Source organism: Kryptolebias marmoratus, linkage group LG6, assembly GCF_001649575.2.
Source record: "Kryptolebias marmoratus isolate JLee-2015 linkage group LG6, ASM164957v2, whole genome shotgun sequence".
Taxonomy (NCBI): Eukaryota; Metazoa; Chordata; class Actinopteri; order Cyprinodontiformes; family Rivulidae; genus Kryptolebias; species Kryptolebias marmoratus.
In genome coordinates, this window is record NC_051435.1 from 11,217,751 (window position 1) to 11,231,151 (window position 13,401).

Consider the following 13,401-nt stretch of genomic DNA (forward strand, 5'->3'; position numbering starts at 1 on the left):
AGCCAAAAATCAATTGAGGCTAATATGTGTTGGCTCAGGAGGAAACCCACTGTCACTCAACAGTCCACTGGTGCAACAACAAATCAAATCTAACCTAAAACTGTAATAAGAAAGCCACACAGCAACATATCTGTGCACAAAAAGCTGCAAAGTTCTTTGAGCACAAAATCATTAGGTGAACCAAAGTTTCTGTTATCAGTTGAGTCTACATTTCAGCTTGATTTTGAGAAAAAAATGAAGGTCAGGCTCATTGAGTCAAAGATAGGAAAGTCTATTAGAAAGAAATATTTCATGAACAAGTGGACAAAATGTCATAGAATATCTCAGAAAGTAATTATTGGATGCAGACCTTTTGGAGTCAATCAGATCAGAACACTAGCTAAAAGATAAAAGGGGAAAAAAAAACACTAGCTAAAAGTCAAAAGTAGCAGAGCGGTAGCCAAAAGCCAAAAGAAACAAAAAGTAAACTAAAAGTAGCAAAAGGCTAGCTTATGTCTAAAAGTAGCAGAAGAGTAACTATAACTAAATTAATATAAGAAGACAAAAATAGAGTATGAAGGTGATTTTTTTATGTTTTTGAAGAGTTGAAGAGATCTCAATGTCTTTCTATGAGGAAAATATTTCTAAATAAAGTTATTTATTTTGAAAAGTATACATGTTACAAAAAAAACAAACAACAACAGTCTTAGCACCCATCTCCTGAATGATATATGAATAGTTAAAATAGCACAAAGGCTGCAGAAGGAGTAGGATTGCTGAATCAGCATTCCCACCATCATAAACCCTTCAACAAAAACGCACACATTACAGCTTTTAATAGTGACTGAATCTGAAGAAGGCCTTCTTATTTGGACTCAGGCATGAAACAGATCCCCTCACTGCACACCGACGGGGTTCGGTTACCGAAGCTGTTAGGTCTGCAGCATGAACGTGTTGACTGGAAACAGTTTGCACGAGTTGACTATAAATTCTCCCACAGCGTCAATCTACCTTGCTGCCGCGCGCAGCCGCTCACTTTCCCCACTCCCCCATCGGATTGGTGAGGAATTTATCGGATTACGCTCTGATTGGTCGGCTCCTCCTCGTCGGCCTCGTTGCATCACCGTCGTGTTTCTCTCCTCCCCACCTCACCCTCTCCCGTCCACCAGTCACCAGTCACCCCCACCTTCAGTCGAGCAGCAGTGCTTTGGGATGCTGAAGCGAAGCAGAACCACGCGTGCGAGTGGGATGGAGACACAGACGGAGTGAGGTAGGAGAAACGCGGATTTATATTCCCCATCCGACATGGCGAGCGCAGCGCAATGGTCTGATTTCAGTCTTGTGCAACGCGGAGTCTTGGGATGGTTCTACTTTTTGAACATTTCTGCAGTCAGTGTGGAGGATTTTTGATGATGATTTATTTATCATCATCATCATCATGTGTCCGCGTCCTTGCTTCTGCGCGCTCATCCGAAGATTTTCGGGCGTCTCCTCTATTGTGGAGCTTTGATCACCGGAGAAGTGCGTCCGGGGTTCTGACCATCGGGGTTTTTTGTTTTTTTTTGGAGTTGATGCAGCTACTTAGACGCAATCCCCCTTGAGCACACACTGATCTCTGTCCTATTTGGCAAAGCTGTCACCTCTGCGCTCCTTGTTCGAAATGCGCTAATTGTCCAGCTGGGCAATAAGCTGGGGAGCTGCAGTGGATTTAGCTGTCAAACTTTGAACAGCTGCATTTGGACTGAAATCAATTTCTTGTGCTTCTTTGGGTCCCTAGAAGACCTGTCAACTTGTAACTTTTTCTCCTTATAATAATATTTGTTTGGTTTTACATTGGTCCAATGGGGTGTAAGGGTCAGAGTCTCATCTGATTTCTTGCAAAGTTTTGAGTTGTTATAGAAACAGAGACACATATTTGTTCAGTTTTCAGTATGTTAGCAACAAAAAAAAAGCCTTGAAAGAAAAGAGCTTCTGCTGTTGTGCCAGTTTATGAAAGGCGAGGATGTTTTATAACATGCAGGTGGTGTTCATGAAAATATCTGTGCAATCAGATTTGCACCTGACTTGCAGATGCAATAAATTGCATTACACCCATTCGCTTCAAAACCTTGATCGTTTTCTAAGAAGACTAGGTAGAGCACAAACTTTAATTTTGCATTTTGTGTTTTATTTTATTTTACACCGTTTTGTTTAATTTAGAATATATTTTGTTGATGAAAATAATGAGAATGGCTCCAAAAGGTCTGAGCTGCCTGGTCTAAACATGTACAGTTTAGATCATTAGCACTAATCCTGATTCTCATTAAGCCATTTGATATGTTGTTGTTGCATATCCGTCTGCTAATCGTGTTAGAAACAGATTTTGCTCTAGATGGATTTTCCTTTCTACTATTTTTGCCTCTGAACCCTTTTCACAGCTCGTACAGCGATTCCCCGTCTGGATCTGTGCTCGGTGTGACTGCTCTCACTAATCACTTTTCTGCAACGTAAAGTCTGAGGAGTGCAAAGCCTTAATCCCCGGTTTAAAGTGTTGTATCTTTGCTTAGTCAGTGCTGCCTTTCTTGTAGCACGGAGCTTACAAATTTCCATCTAATGATAGGTACTCAGGGTATTTTTGCATTAAAATTAATTTAGAATAAATAGTGGTCAGAACAATAAAAAAAAAAAACAACTGGAAAAGAAAAAAGATTGCAATTTTAACTTAATTGTATTTAAAAGAATAATAAAATTAGGCATATCTATATTTAAAAGCAGTGCTTTCCCCCTGCAGATCTGTGAATGGTAAATGGTTCACACCTATAAAGCCTCTCAAGGTTTCTTAAAGCTCTTTGTAATGCTTCCTTCCACTCTCACACACACAGTGCTTTCTATACTGTATATTTTAAACTATATAAACAACACCTTTTTAAAATTCTCTCTCATATACCAATAAGCATAATAGGGTCAGTAGTATGGGGCGCCGTTTGTAAAGGAGCTTGTGCTAAAAATTCATGCCTAAATTTTGTCACATTTAGCTTCTGCTAAAAATTCATGCCTAAATTTTGTCACATTTAGCTTCTGCTAAAAATTCATGCCTAAATTTTGTCACATTTAGCTTCAAACACTGTTTAAAATTGTAGTGTTGATTTTCTGATGTCACTTTTTACAACATTTAGCTAGTTACATGTAATTGTTACAGCTACATACTAAATATAAATCTAAATGCTAAATGTTAAATCTAAATGTTAAATGTTAAATCTAAATGTTGTAAAAAGTGACATCANACAAAATTTAGGCATGAATTTTTAGCAGAAGCTAAATGTGACAAAATTTAGGCATGAATTTTTAGCACAAGCTCCTTTACAAACGGTGCCCCATACAGTAGGGGTTCAGTGTCTTGCCTGAGAACATTTCAGCTAGCTGCAGGACTGGGGGATCGAACCCTCAACCCTCTGATTAGAAGATGACCTCTATACCACTGGGCCAAGCCGCTCCCAATCAGTACAAAGTATTTTATTGTAACTGTTTAAACTTTAGTCTGCTTGTGTTTATATTTGACAAAAAAGGTAAGAACAGTAACAAAAATAACGAATGAAGACATGCTGCATGTGAAAAGTTAAGTGTGTGTACATTTCATTATTTTTATCTACAATTTTTGCTATTAGTGCATAATTTGACTCAGACAATCTAATTGAAAAATGTATAACCTTTTAATGATTATAGGAAAATGGCTTTTCAAAAATTAGCCTGGGCCTCTCACATTACTATGCCATTATAGAATAATTGTAACTCAGTGAGATATCTCCTTTTCAGTCAGAGATTGTCTCTTTCGGAGTTTAGGGGACATTTTGTTCTTGGCCTGTTGTTACAAAGTTAATTCTGTTCATCTTGTGCAATATTTAGGCTTATCTTGGCCAAGGTTTACATGCTCAGCTTATTGTCTCACTGTATTCCTGCTTGATTATATATCAACAAAAGCTTTAAAGCACAATATAAAATCCTGGAACAAGTTTGGCATGTCTTATTTTTATTAAGCTAGTACAAGATGGCTTAAAAACTGTTTCTTTGCTGTGAAGAAACAATGGTTACTTAAAATCCATCATGTCTTGGATACCTTTTGTTATAGCAATTTATCTGTCAGCAGAGTACTGATCTAATACCTTTGTCTCTGTCAAGACAAGCCAAACTATTGGGTTCAGCTCCTCCCCAGCAGCTGTGTGTGTTTCTCATAGATTTGTTAACAATGTGCAAAAGACAGAAAATCCTGTGTTTCCTTGGAGACTGGTACACAAAGATTGTAGTTTAAAAACGACACGTGTCTTAATTTTCTTTAGTACTGGAAATAAAGTGATGTTTTTAATGAAAAGAATGCAACAACCACATTGTGTTAGTTTTATTAGGGGTGATCGCTTGTGTGTGCAAAGTGTGTTTATACTCTCTTCATTTGCAATAATAGTATGCTTTTTCAGGCATCATTATGATGGTGTTAGTTCCACTGCTAAAACCTGTGTTATTGCATTTTTAATTTCGTTAGTTTGTGACTGGTGTAATGAGATGGTGTCAAGTGTGTGTTTTAGAGAAGACTTGCTAAACTGTCTGGACTGTGTTTTCTTTATTTATTGTTGGACACCTCACTGCTTAAAGAACAATCCAAACTATTCGTAGCTTAAATTATATCGAGCTGAAACCCTTTTAGCATCAGCAGGGCATCGTTTACTACAGAAGCTTGGGGTTATTACAGAAACACGTGAGACAAACAGTGAGACAAACATCAACCCTTAAACTCCTTCTATTTGCCTTTGCCAGCTAACCTTAAGTGCATGTTTTTGTTCTGTGGGAAGAAGCTGAAGTATCTGGAGAAAACCCACACATTCACTGGAAGAACTGACAGAAAGGCCGGTACCTAGAATCGAACTGAAGAACGCATTCCTGTGAGGTGACACTAAACCACCTAACCTTCTGGTTAATTTGTAAAATAGTAAAAATAAAACTGACACATTGCTTTGAATATTTGCTTGGCATATTCTTAACATTGTGCTGAGGAGAACTGTCCTCAAAGACAGGAAAGACCTCCAAAGACTCAGGAAGGGTGGCCATCTTCTATAGAGTGAGGAGACAGAAAAAGAGACACAATCAAATACAAAAGACCAAAGACCTAGATTTGCTATGGAAAGAAAAAAAGAAAGAGAACAATATTACTAACAATAGTAAAATATACATACATAGAGAAAAAGAGTAGACAGGAAAGTGAGTGGAGGTAATAGCTGTCAAAATACAAGTTTTTGATTTGAATTTTTACATTTCTAGAACAATTTCTTTATCATTAATGTAATTCAGAGTCATTGGTTTTCGTAAAAACTGTCTTAGAAAACAGCAAATGTTTCTCACCTTTGTTTACAGCTAAATGTATTGATCACTTACAGAAATTCTCTGGTTAGAGTTGGAATACCTCGGCTCATTTGTATATGATATTAGCTCCAACTTTTTCTTCACCGCTCAATTTCCTGCCCCAAAATGACTCACAGCTTTTAGTTGGCGTTTCTTTTCAAAAGAGGAAAGAAGAACTTAACTAACCCTAACCCTAACCTTTTCTTTTTCGACCTGGCATCTCTGATTCTCATCGTTATTTCTCTGACTCTGTTTACATCCCGGGATTATTTTACCAACTCAACATCCGTTGCACAAGACTCTCTGAAGTGAACTCGTCATTGTTCAAATGTAAACAAACAACTTGTAATTATTAGCAACAAAACATAACTGCTGATTTCACTCATTTATTACAAATTACGCAGTAGATCTTTGGTAGTGAATGACGTGTTTTTATTTATTTTATCATAGAGGGAACATAATAAAAATTCAAGCCAAAAATGTTACAGCTATTATGGCTTTTAGCTAGCCCCAACTATAACAGTTTTTTTTTTGTTTGTTTGTTTTAATTCTAGTCTAAAAGGTAGAGAGGGTGTTTGTCCTCTGAAACTGCAAGCTGGTTCCACAAGAGAGGATAACTGGCATCTCTGCCTCCTATTCACGGAACAAGGAACCAGAAATAAACCTGAAGTTTGAGAACAAAGCGCTCTGCCATGATAGCATAATAAGTTCTCTTTATTGGCTTTAAAAGAAAGCCAGTAACAAGAAGCTGCCACTGGAGAAACGTTAACAAGCACCTGAGCGTGATTAAGTTGCTGAAGAGAATTTTTCTCTTCAGTCACCCTGGTATTTTCATTCATATTTGACATGACAACATGGGCCACGTTGTAATAATATTGAACCTTATAATTCCCTGCTCAAATGTGCACTGAGCAGCGCAGCAGGTGACTTGAGGCTTAAAAGAGGCTTTTCCCTTGATATTTATTTTTAATTCACGTGGTGTATTTATTGAGCATATCTTCTATTGGCAGCAGTGGTAGCCCTCTGATTTTATTTGGTGATGCTCTGCTCGTATAACCTCAAATACCACTGATGCCCACTGGGCTTTGGCTGTGAGATGTTTATATCTTTAGTACCTCTTGGTCAATGTGCTGCCAGTCATTATTTAAAACAAATACATTAAAAATGACGTAAGGTCTCACATGTGTTCAGTCACATTTTATTTATCAACAGTTTCACCTTCATATGTTCATATATGACGACTCTGTGAGCCCAAAAAAAGTCAAAACCAAATGTCGTACTTCAAATTGATAGTTTAAGTGTCTAAGCTGTAGTTTAATGGTGTCAACAAACAGATCAATAAACTCAATTCTATTTGACTTTCATACATAGTCTACAGTAACAACTGAATGTATTTCTTTTGTTTACTAGATTATAGAAAAAAATAGCAATAGAGTAGAAATATGTTTGGAGTTGACGGCGTGTAAGAGCAACATTATCAGTGATCACAGACGTGCTGTGTGCTTGTTTTATTGATTATCAGATAGCGAGCTGCTGCCGAGTCAAGGCCACACAGAGGGAACAGTCAGCATACGTTGTTCCTTTTTAGAGATTTATTTACTTCTTCTGTTTTTGCCAGGAACATCTAAAACAACAAATTGTTTTTTTTTTTTTTTTTGATTAGAAGCTTTTAGATTGTAAGGAAAAAGTAAAAGAAGAACATAGACTTGAACACAACTTAGGTACAACTTCAAGAAAAAAGTAAATTGGGTTGTTTTTGAAACCCTGATTTCACTTGTTTAAATCATTTTCTTTTTGATTTGGGGTTCACATTTTGTTTCATTAATCTTTGACTTGGTTAAATTTTGGCAACTTCAGTTCAGGTTGTGTTTAGGAACCAGAACTACTTGGTTAGGGTGAGAAAATGATTGTGGGCATGGCTAATGAACAATAATGCCAAAATAGGTTTTTAAAAAAAATGACACAAAAGGATACATTATGCAGCAATGTGTGACTCTGGGATTTCAAACAAAATAAAAAACAAATAACATGCTGTCAGAAAGAAAATGGCCTAGAAGAGTCTGTAGACAAGTGGCAGAGAAGGAAAGTAAAAACAAAGAAACTATATGACTGTAAAATACAAAAACATTTCCAGAAAACGATAAATATACCGTTTGAATGAATAAAATAAATAAATGGGGTAACCTCTAACATCCTACAAAATGAAAAATAAATTGTTTAAATATCTTTTGCTTTGATTGTAAAATTGTGAAATATGGCATAAATGTTCTTATTTGTCCTTGTAAAAATAGCAGCCCTTTTTAGCCCTTTTAAAACTTTATCGTTTTCATGGCTGGGTAACCTAATGCACTGTAATTATTTTGTTTTTATTATATTTCTGACCATTTCTTAGTAGCATTCAGCGGCTTTCAGTGGCTTCGTTAATGTATCTGCTTGTAACTTTATGATCCTCCCACACACCTACTGCAATTAGTTTTTGTTTTCATTGTTTAAGTTAAACTCTAGCACAGCCATTAGTTTTTATTGAGATTTAACACACTAGAATGTGTATTAAGATGTGACATTAAAATGTGTTTACATAGATTAAATAGTGCCCGATTTAGCCTTTGTTTTTGCTGAAAAACTGCAAAAGTTATGTTTTAAGTTCTGCTTTTACTACCACTTTACATTAAGGGTACATTTATAAATGTGCATTTATTTTGTATTTATTAAAGCTTTACAAACAGGTTGTTCATGAGTTTGTAAATGACTTATAAAGTGTAATTTAGCATTTTTAATCGGTTATAAGAAAGTATTTAAACATTAAAGCAAGCATTACATGAAAGTACATGAAGTTTTTTGTTAGTTGCTCAGCTTACACTCTTCTCTTCTCAATCTATTTGTTTTATATATTGATGCGTTTAATGATTTATTAAGTGTTTACAGTTTAATAGCTGCATTATTAACTATTTACTACCTATTCAGACAAGTACCATTATTGTAAAGTGGTACCCAGCTTTTAAATGAGGGACATTAGACTGATAAAATTAAAGTTGAATACAACATTAAATAAAGAAATGTTTAAAAAGAACAATAGAACAAAAGAACAATCTTGTTGTTTCATGAAGCATCCCTATCATAACTGGAGAAGTTTTTCAATACCTGAGCCTAAATATATGTGCATTTGATGTATTTTATGGTTACAAACAGTGATGTGGAGTATAAAAAGTGCAGCCCGTGAGTGGTTTAGAGCTAACTTATTAGAGAAATGAGTCTGAAGTGAGGCCCATTGTAGTGTGACTTGATTTCCCCAGTGACCCACAGACCTTTTCGCTTTTTTCCTGTTGCTGTAACAAAAAGGACCTTGTAGAAATTCTTTAGACACTGAACTTTGTATAACTAAGGAAAAACGTTTCAAAACCAGCTTTTTTAGCTTTTTACGCTCACTTTGTTGTTGAATAGGAAATTATCCTGTTCTGCAAACACTATAATGAACACATTTTTTCATCGGTAAAGCTAAAATTAAATAAGAAAAACGATAAACTTTTATAAATCCAATTAATAATTTGATTAAAACAGCTACTACAATAGTAGCTGTCAGTTAATCAGTTTGTGGTTTCTGGTTGATGTCTTCAGTAGAGGCATGCAGACACACTGTGACGTCTACCAGAACAAAGCTGGGTTGTAATCTCTCAGCATTCAGTATTTGCCCATCTGACTGAAACAAACCGTCTCAGTCAGATGAGCAAATTCATAGTTTTAAACAGTTTCTGAACTCCAGGCAAAGCTGATTTATTTCACTCATGCTTTAGCAACTTTCAGCGCCTCAAAACCCGACTCGTATATTCTGAGGTGACAGCCTAATTTCTGAGAGGAGAAATGGGTCAAGGCAAAATCGCAGCTGAAACAGCCTTTTTTGTCCCCTGCAAACCAGCTGAAGATGCCCTTGAACAGATCAATCTGAAATCCTTAAAGAGATAATTCAGACCTTTCGAAGTGGGGTTCTGTGGGAAGGTTGTGAAGAATTATTATCTGACCTGTTGTGGAAAGTTCTTTGAACAAACTCTTACCGTATTGGCGAGTGAACGGTGAAATCAAGAAGGGTCAAGACCCAAAAAGATTGCTGCTTTTCTTAAAACAACTTAACTTTTTTTAAAAAATAAATAATTAACAGTTAATACACACAATACTGTTATTTGCAAGCACAAATAGTGGCAGAAGCAGCTAGCTGTAGCACTTCCTGCACAACATGAGGCCATAATTACATATTCTTTTCTGTTAGAATTATGATGCACTGTAATCTGAAATATATAGTGGTGTAAAGCCTTTTTTTACACATTTTCTTAACCACAGTTTTTGTCAAAAGTATTGCTTGGATTCTTTCCTAGCTTGAATGCAGTTGATGGTAATGTGCTGTGACGGTATTGTGCTTTTTAATTTTGTTTCAGTATCATTAAGACTGAGCTTTATTTGTAGCGCATGCAAACAGAAGCTCTAATGTATTTTATCTCTCGCACGCAGTTGAAACAGTGTGTAAATCGTTACCTCTGTATGGTCATAGGAAAGGAGAAAATATTGCATTTATAATTATATTCTACCTCTGTTAGCCTCTGTTAGCGGTAAGGGTAAATTATGTGCTGCCGCATGCAGTTTGTTATGTTGTGGAATAAATTAGCTCTTTGTTGCTGACAGGAGCCGGTCCCTCTGGAATTACGTCCCCTGATTTAAACTCCCACTGAAAACAATCGTCGTTTTCAGACATGGGATGTTTCATTTGAACAAATTCGTCACTCAGTTAAAGAAATGTCATGCAGCCATTCAGTTATAGGTCCCATTTGCAATAAAGCACCTCACCACTGCATTCAGACACATCGATGACAGTGATTTAATGAGCCTTGCTATGAATGACTGAAAGGTGAAAGCAGTCGTGAGGTAGTTTTATTATAAGTGAGTCAAAGGTTGTTTTTTTTTACAGCAACAGGGTTAATTGATGTAACAATTTGAATGCATGTACCTTGGTTCTCTGAAACATGATTGTGGATAGGATTGGTTTGAGATTTTGAAGAGATGTTTGTGTAAAAGACTGATTGGATTTTTAAATGGATGTGTAATAACGAGCATGGGCTGGGAAAAGAGGTTAACGTCTTTGCCATCATCAGTCTGCTGTTTTCTTTGTGAGTAAGAGGAAAAACTGCAGCATCGACCAAAATGATGATGAGCAGCTTCCTGTTGAATCAAACTCTGATAAAACACTTGAATCAAATACCTGTATAAGGAAATCAATGAAAACATCAATTTTGGACAGCTCTGTTTATTATTCTTGTAATGAAATGTGTCGCATTTGTGTAAAAATCAAACAACACTGTATGTCAGATGACGAACCACCACCACTTTGCTACGCTTGTCACCTGCATGTCTTTCAGACCAGCACGGTGCTGACAGTGGTTTGAAATAATAATAGTTCTTTTCCTGAGTGTTTACAGAAAAATTTAGAGGTGCTCATTTGAAAATCGTGGCATCGTCTTCGGTTGCAATCAGCGTAATGGAGAGCGGCGCGTTATGAAAGAGACTTCAGTGCTCACAAAGGCCCGGTGCAATGCAACACAATGCAGTCCTGTTCTACATCTCAACGAGATATTCTGTTCAGTTCATTCTGACCTCACTCAGCTTGGATTAGGCCACATCACAATGCACGGTTGACTATCAACACAGATTTCATCACAGAGGAAAGGCCACAGGTTTTTTTTTTTCTTTAGTGATAAACACTAACGCAACAAAAAGCCTCTCAGAGTTGAATATTTGTAATTATTCATTTTGGTATGGATGATATTCCAGATATTTTGTTTTATTTTGTTGTTGTTGATCAAACAAACACAATTAATTATCTTCCTTAGTAAAACAAAAAAAATTACTAAACAAACACATGTCAATAGCAATAAATAAGTTTATGACTTACTAAGTTAATCATTTTCTTAGAAACTGAAATTATAGCGTTTATGAAAAACATATCTACCAAAAGCAAAAACATCTCTTTCTGTTTTTGTTTAAAAAAAATGTTTAGAAATCAAAGCTAAAGAGTCATTTTGCAACTAAATTCTGCTGTATTTTCTGTTTGGTCTGATTTTATTTAGTATTAATAGCAGTAGCAATGTTTGAAGCAGAATAAATAGGCCTACAAAGTGTCCTAAAAACCCTCAGTAATGCAGAACACAATTATTTGATATATCTTTAACCCACAACTATAATATTAGTCAAATCTGTGCTGCCTATTCAATAGAAAGTGTTGTTTTGAGGATTTATTGTTCGTAGTCACACAGACTGGATGTTTTACCAACTCAACCCTCACACCCCATCTTTGACTGTAAAAACAATTTTCAGCATGTATATCATAATTAAATTTCTGCTATTTGTTTAGGTTAAAAGTTTGTTCCTTTTGAGATTCGTATTGCGAAGGTTGCCCACAAGTCCTGTTTTAATTAAAGCGTTTACTGCCAAACTGGTGAGACTCGCCGGTGCTTTGAGTTTGTGCAATATACGCCGGCTATTAAACGGTTATACAAGGATTTTACCTTGATTAATGGGTTGGTTTAGCTAAGAATATTACACAGTCCTGGTCTAATACATTACAAGACAAACTGTACATAAAACAAACAAACACACAAACTAAACAAGACTGTAATTAATTGTTTTACAACCAAGTATATGTTCTAGTAGTTCTTATGTAAGTTACTAGATAGTGAAAAATAATCCAGCTTGAGAACTCCAGTAAAAACTGTTGTTTCTGAACAAGAGCCCAGTGTGTCAACATGACATGCAGGCAAAAAAAAAAAAAAGCTGCACACGAAACGGAACCTGAATGACGTTTCCATTAGGAATAAAGAGGAGATTAATTTTTCATGCTTGTGCTGCACATTTCCGTCAGCGTTCCGACACCGTTGTCTAAAACGATAAGCCAGATAAAGTGTGCCATTACTAAAGAAAATGTCTCTACCTCCAGTCGATCCAGGGTACTTATCCCAAAAACTATGAAAAAGATTATATCAGTGGTATTTCTATCTATCAGGAGTACAGAGCGAGAAAAGACTGTGAAACTGACACTGGGTGAGCACTTTAAAAAAAAAAAAATGCAATGTGCTAACTGGAATAATAACTGGAGTCTTCTTTATGTATTACCACCTTGTAATATAGAATGGATATTGAGAGTAAAATGTACAAGCCAGCACTAAAGAACAGTGCTCAAGGAAGTTCTTTGTAAATAGGATCTTTTAAAAAAAAAACTGAAAATAACTTTGCAGTTTGACCAGCCTGGGGTGCAGAAAGAAAAAGCCACACCTGCAGCCAAGTTAGTTTCCGTAGGCAGGAGAAAAGCAGCTGTGATAGATCAAAGAACTGTTTGTTAAAATATTCTGCACCGGATGATGCTTTAATAAAAGCTTAAAATACTTGGAAATTATGGTCAGAGCTGAAACAGTCTGCAGCGCTGACACTGCAGGAGTTCAAAAACATACTCACAAAAAAAATAAATAAAAGTGCTTAGACTAATGTGTTCTTATCACATTGTTTCAGGCCTAATTATATATTATTGTCATATTAGCTGAAAAAAATATAATAGGAAACATTAAAAGGTTTCCAAAGATGGTTCATATTCTCAATCCTGAACTCGTTTTTACTTTAAGCACCTGTGAAAGAAATGACTTCAGGGAATTAGATGATGAATTAATATTTTTTTATAAAGACTGGTTCAGTATTTTACAAGCTAAAGTAATAAAAGAGGTACTGATTCTTCTTCTCTAAACATTTAGAGAATCTGAGCAGCTCTTGTCATGGTTGAAACTAAGATACTTCCTGGGCATTTAACTCAGGGCTTTACAAGATGGCCCCCAGGACCAAGTTGAAAAACAAGAAAACTTAGATGTTTCTAACAAAGCATGCACAAAACACAAAATAGTAAAATAAAAAAGAACAAAAAGATATCTCATATCACAACAACAATCCACTGAGCATGATAGAAAAATCCATAAACAATAAGAGGTTTATGTAATGTTTCTCTTTGACCATCTCTTGTTCTTGTGCCTT

At 35.9% G+C, this 13,401-nt stretch overlaps 1 protein-coding gene across 1 annotated transcript in view; it reads left to right on the forward strand.

The window, feature by feature from the left end:
* The first annotated feature begins 1,017 nt into the window (after positions 1–1,017).
* Positions 1,018–13,401, forward strand: part of b3galt1b (UDP-Gal:betaGlcNAc beta 1,3-galactosyltransferase, polypeptide 1b) — a 41,766-nt gene continuing 29,382 nt past the window's right edge. The window contains exon 1 of the mRNA XM_017424413.3: positions 1,018–1,249. The gene's annotated coding sequence lies outside the window, so the exon portion shown is untranslated. The remainder of the gene's footprint in view (positions 1,250–13,401) is intronic.